Source organism: Engystomops pustulosus, chromosome 6, assembly GCF_040894005.1.
Source record: "Engystomops pustulosus chromosome 6, aEngPut4.maternal, whole genome shotgun sequence".
Lineage (NCBI taxonomy): Eukaryota > Metazoa > Chordata > Amphibia > Anura > Leptodactylidae > Engystomops > Engystomops pustulosus.
In genome coordinates this window covers 179,522,952-179,529,742 of record NC_092416.1, presented here as the reverse complement: position 1 = coordinate 179,529,742, position 6,791 = coordinate 179,522,952, and positions in this window count along the sequence as shown.

The following is a 6,791-nucleotide window of genomic DNA, read 5'->3' as shown; positions in this document are numbered from 1 at the left end:
GAGGTTGGGTTCTGGACCTGATAACATGGGCTTATTTTTATGGATAGGGGTTTTTTTTTTTTTTTTAGGTTATTTGGGAAAATCCCCTTAAGCCTCTTAATGGTTGAGAAACAAAGACAGGGAAGTTTCTCAAAATCCCAATAAAAAGCTCTTAAAGGCAATGCCCAGCACAATTGGACAATCATTCTTACAACCGAAATGGAAAGACTGGTTGCTAGGATGATCCAGGCATAGTCACTGTGCTAATCTGCTTATATCTGTTATCATTCTCTCTGTATATTATTCTAATGAGCCTAGGGGTGTTACCAGGGCCCCTCCATTCTGCATCTTCACAGGCTGGTACACTGTCTCCTCCTCCTGCCTGATGTGATCATCATACACAATGGGGGGGGGGGGGGGAGTGCTCCTGCACAGTGTAACAGTCTGTAAAGTTGCATCACAGAGGGGCTCTGGTATCATCAGCATCATTCTAAAGGCTGGTTTTAGGAGGAAGGAATTTGTATAACAAATACAAGAAGATACCACAGTCACGGTGCCCGGATCTATGAGGACGTGTCCCTGGTTTATCAGGATGGATTCTGATAGATTTCCTTTAATAATTCTGTCAAAAATGTAGACACTAAAAAGCAAAGTGTGTGAACATGCCCTAAGAAGTCAACAATGGAAACACAGTGTCCCGGCACCATCCGGTCGTACACAGCCCTGTCTCCGGTGTACGCGGGTACAGGTCCTGGCAGGTGAGTGAAGTCTCGTGGCACAATTGTAGACGGTGGTGCTCAGCTGGAGCACTCAGACAGTGGAATGTAAAACATAGAGGAAGCGGCACTCACCGATCTTGTGCAATTCAGTCTTTATTGCGGTGTACACATAGGCAGTGCGGGGCCAGGCATGCCCTAAGAAGTCCTCTTTGTCTCCCTCTTTTGCAGGGACCTTGAGCAATAAACGTTTGTGTTTTAATAACCTACCCAAAGTGTCCATCACTGAAATCCATAATTACAGATATAACATTAGAAGATTAGGTCACTGTTACATATTAGAGCATGCATGAGCTTCTCGGTGCACCAGGGGCGGGGCCTGGCTTCCTGGTGCACCTGTTTTCTGACAAGCTCATTTGCATACAGATGAAAAGTGAACATTTTATAACAAAAGATCTCTGCTGGTTTTTCCTTGGGGGTGATTTGGGTGGCATTAATTTCTTGCCATCTATAACAGGAGAGAACGGGCGCGTTATTTACAGATGGTTCACAAAAAGTATATAAAATGTAAAAATCATTATCTATATATGTATTTAACAAGGCAATGGAGGGAGATGTGTATAGTAATAGATGGTGCCATATGAACTAAATTCCAAAGAAGACCCATCACCTTTACTAATGTCTTTAGATATAACCGCGGTCCCTCTGTTATTCCTCCTGTAAAGGTATGAAGAAAATGGCAATTGGGCGTGTTCTAGGAGGAATAACAGAGAAACATCACACCAAAGAGTTACTGGAGGGAGGCTGCTGTGCTGGCCACTGGTCCTATGGACCTTTGTATTTGGCATTACTTTCCCTGGATTCCTATGAATAGATGTTATGCCAAGATCAAACACTAGAGGGCGACAGACATCCAGAAATGACAACTGTCCATGTAGATTTTTAGAATTCTGATCATCACTAATAATAATAATCACTTGGCTCAGATACTTCTAACTCAGCACAAATCCTGAATACATCCGACTGCAATCACAAGCGCGTCTCATCACGTTATTAGTGTCAGATCAAATCTAAGGCATGTGAATCGGAAAATATTTCAAGTAATTGTATACAGCAGAGAGCGACAGGAGTCATGTGATAACATCATATTGCCTGCCGGCTTCACAGCCACACACAGCCGCAGCAGAGGAGGAAGCGGGACCGCTGCAGGGGAAAGGACAACAAGGAAAGGGGGAACAGAGGGGAGGGGGGCAAATAGCAGGAGGAAGATGGATGACAGGAAAGGGGGATTGTAAAGTGTGCAAGTCCTATAAGAGGGGTACTCAAGACCAAATAATACTGCCCCCTATGTACAGGAATATAACTACTATAATACTGCCCCCTATGTACAAGAATATAACTACTATAATACTGCCCCCTATGTACAGGAATATAACTACTATAATACTGTCCTCTATGTACAAGAATATAACTACTATAATACTGCCCCCTATGTACAGGAATATAACTACTATAATACTGCCTCCTATGTACAGGAATATAACTACTCTAATACTGCCCCCTATGTACAAGAATATAACTACTATAATACTGCCCCCTATGTACAGGAATATAACTACTATAATACTGCCCCCTATGTACAAGAATATAACTACTATAATACTGCCCCCTATGTACAGGAATATAACTACTATAATACTGCCCCTATGTACAGGAATATAACTACTATAATACTGCCCCCTATATACAGGAATATAACTACTATAATACTGCTCCCTATGTACAGGAATATAACTACTATAATACTGCTCCCTATGTACAGGAATATAACTACTATAATACTGCCCCCTATGTACAAGAATATAACTACTATAATACTGCCCCCTATGTACAGGAATATAACTACTATAGTACTGCCCCCTATGTATAAGAATATAACTACTATAATACTGCCCCCTATGTACAAGTATATAACTACTATAATACTGCCCCCTATGTACAGGAATATAACTACTATAATACTGCTCCTATGTACAAGAATATAACTACTATAATACTGCCCCCTATGTACAAGTATATAACTACTATAATACTGCCCCCTATGTACAAGAATATAACTACTATAATACTGCCCCCTATGTACAAGTATATAACTACTATAATACTGCCCCCTATGTACAGGAATATAACTACTATAATACTGCCCCTATGTACAAGAATATAACTACTATAATACTGCCCCCTATGTACAAGAATATAACTACTTTAATACTGCCCGCTATGTACAGGAATATAACTACTATAATACTGCTCCCTATGTACAGGAATATAACTACTATAATACTGCTCCCTATGTACAGGAATATAACTACTATAATACTGCCCCCTATGTACAAGAATATAACTATTATAATACTGCCCCCTATGTACAGGAATATAACTACTATAGTACTGCCCCCTATGTACAAGAATATAACTACTATAATACTGCCCCCTATGTACAAGTATATAACTACTATAATACTGCCCCCTATGTACAGGAATATAACTACTATAATACTGCTCCTATGTACAAGAATATAACTACTATAATACTGCCCCCTATGTACAAGTATATAACTACTATAATACTGCCCCCTATGTACAAGAATATAACTACTATAATACTGCCCCCTATGTACAAGTATATAACTACTATAATACTGCCCCCTATGTACAGGAATATAACTACTATAATACTGCCCCCTATGTACAAGAATATAACTACTATAATACTGCCCCCTATGTACAAGAATATAACTACTATAATACTGCCCCCTATGTACAAGAATATAACTACTATAATACTGCCCCTATGTACAGGAATATAACAACTATAATACTGCCCCCTATGGACAGGAATATAACTACTATAATACTGCCCCCTATGTACAAGTATATAACTACTATAATACTGCCCCCTATGTACAAGAATATAACTACTATAATACTGCCCCCTATGTACAAGTATATAACTACTATAATACTGCCCCCTATGTACAGGAATATAACTACTATAATACTGCCCCCTATGTACAAGAATATATCTACTATAATACTGCCCCCTATGTACAAGAATATAACTACTATAATACTGCCCCCTATGTACAGGAATATAACTACTATAATACTGCCCCTATGTACAGGAATATAACAACTATAATACTGCCCCCTATGGACAGGAATATAACTACTATAATACTGCCCCCTATGTACAGGAATATAACTACTATAATACTGCCCCTATGTACAGGAATATAACAACTATAATACTGCCCCCTATGTACAGGAATATAACTACTATAATACTGCCTCCTATGTACAGGAATATAACTACTATAATACTGCCCCCTATGTACAAGAATATAACTACTATAATACTGCCCCCTATGTACAGGAATATAACTACTATAATACTGCCCCCTATGTACAGGAATATAACTACTATAATACTGCCCCCTATGTACAAGAATATAACTACTATAATACTGCTCTGAGCTCTCCAGGACATCTGTGACTGTCTATGAGGTGACAGGAGGACTGTAGTAGTGACAATGATGTAGAGGTCATATATAGACAATTGGCATCTTTTGGCCTCAATGGGATCTTTGAGAAATCTTGAGACTGGAGAACACGGGATTCTCACATCTGGCAGACATGAATAGCTCGGAGGCTTGCGGCTCACACTGGGCCATTGTCCGGACACAAAACTAGGACCCTGTATAGTAGAATGGGGCTGATATCAGGACGTCTCCCTATATACAGACAGATGTAGAGTCTAGTTTGTCACTGGACTGTACGTTGCTCTATGTGTAGGGATATGATACAACCGGTATCTCCCAGACTCCGCAGCAGAATATATATGTCATATCTACAAATAATACATAGTGTAATAATCTGTATAAAACATTTTACGTCGTCACCTCAGATTTTTCCTCACAGAAAAACAAAATGGCCGACACACGATTTTACAGTCATAAAAATACAATTGGGGGATTCTGGACACAATGACGTCACTTCCATCATGTTTTACTGTGGCCACTTACCTTCCGTCACCTCAGGCCGTGTCACATACAGTGAGGAGAGTCACTACAAGGCCTCAGGAGGACAAACTGGGCCTTACAGCAAATAAATAGGGTGAGGAAGTTGCGATTAACCAATCAGATAACACATTAGCCAGAGCAACCAATCAGCTCACACCTCTCATATTATGTGTATTGGCTGTAGCTACCAATTATATCATAGGTTTTCAGGTGTAATCATTGGCTAAAGCGATTGTCCAATGAGCTCAATTCTCTCATATACAGGGCATATGTGGTAGTTACCAATCAGCTTCCAGCTTTTATCATACTGTACAACCAATATCCTTACATTTCTCAATCTACGTTTAAAGCCATAGCAACAGCCAGGACCACCGATTGGCTTACACCTCTCCAATTAGGTTGCAGCTTACATGTTCCAGACACTAGCTGAAGTAAAGAGAACTGGAATGTTATTGGTTGGGTCTATTAACCCTCTAGGTAACTGACCTAGATGGCACACCCATCCACAGGTTATGGCCTTATTCACACACGCCAGTTTTGTTTCCATGTATCCACATCCATTATTTTTCATGTCCACAAAAATTGATTGAACGTTTATACCCGATTCCTCAGCATCATCAGTAAGAAATCAGTCTTTTTGTGGACTTGTATTCAGGGATCCAAACCACAGAACCATTTTGTAAAAAAAAAACACAAAGAAAATAACGGGTCAGGATTCCTTCTGGGAAAATCACAGATAACATACTGAGAAAAGTTGTGTGAATACACCCTAAGCCAATGTTATGCAGATATAGTCCAGGAAACCTTAAATTAAATCAACTTCTAAAATTATGCTAATGAGCATGAAGGGCTCTGGGGGTGTAACCAAAGCCACTCTGTTCTGTAGCTTCACAGGCTGTTACACTGTGTATGAGCACTCCCCACTCTGGTGTGTGTATGTTATTAAAACATGCTGACACGGGACGAGTTGAGGGAGCAGGGGGGAGAGTAGAACAGCCTGTGATGCTACAGCTGAGGGGCTCTGGTAATGCCCCCAGAGCACTTCTGGTTCATTAGCATAATTATAAAAGTTGATTTTAGATGGAAGAAGTCAGTGGATAACAAATAACAATATATACGATAGTGCCTGGAACTATGAGTGATGTCCCTGCGTTTATCATGATGGATTTTGTTGGTAGATTTCTTTGAAGCTGTAAGACATTAGGTGTGGCATTGCTGGATCACTGCAGCCATGTTTTCCTAATTATTGTAATACTTAATAATGAGGTATGAGGAGAGGAGCGTTACACTGTACTGACGTCACCTAACCAGGTCATTCTGTATAAAGTAGTAGGCCTTCACTGTGCTTCAACATTCATACATTGGGGTCTCTACCTCTAGCCTGGAGGTCCTGCATTGCACAATCAGTTCGTGTTGAAAGGACCCACAGGAGAACGTAGGTCCTGTAGGATCACCTGAAACCTCTTGTAGGCCCTTCTTGACCATAGACCTGTACAATATAGTCCAGGAAACCTTAAAGGAAATCAACATTCTAAAATTATGCGTGGGAGTGGGAGTGTAACCAAAGCTGCTCTGTTCTGTAGCTTCACAGGCTGTTACACTGTGCATAGGCATACCCCCCTCTGGCTTGTGTGTGTGTTATTAAAACATGCAGACGTGGGACGAGTTGAGGAAGCACGGGGGAGAGTGGAACAGCCTGGGATGCTACAGCTGAGGGAACCTCTTATAGAAGCGATACAATGGCCCGAAGCTACAGAGGGGTTAAGAAAGGATCCAGAGTGTGATACCAGCCCAGCACCGACGGTCCAGCCCCAATAACCACACCGATACCATTTTGTACATTGGTTTTTATTCCCTTCTAAAATTTCCACCGTTTCCAACAGTCACAAACCGTTAATAAGTCACGTGACGGCAGTGATGTCATTAGCCGCGCCCGTGGCGGTTCCTCGCCCGCCGTCCTCACAACATGCCGTATAGAATCTTCAATAAATATAGAACTACGTAGCCCAAGTTA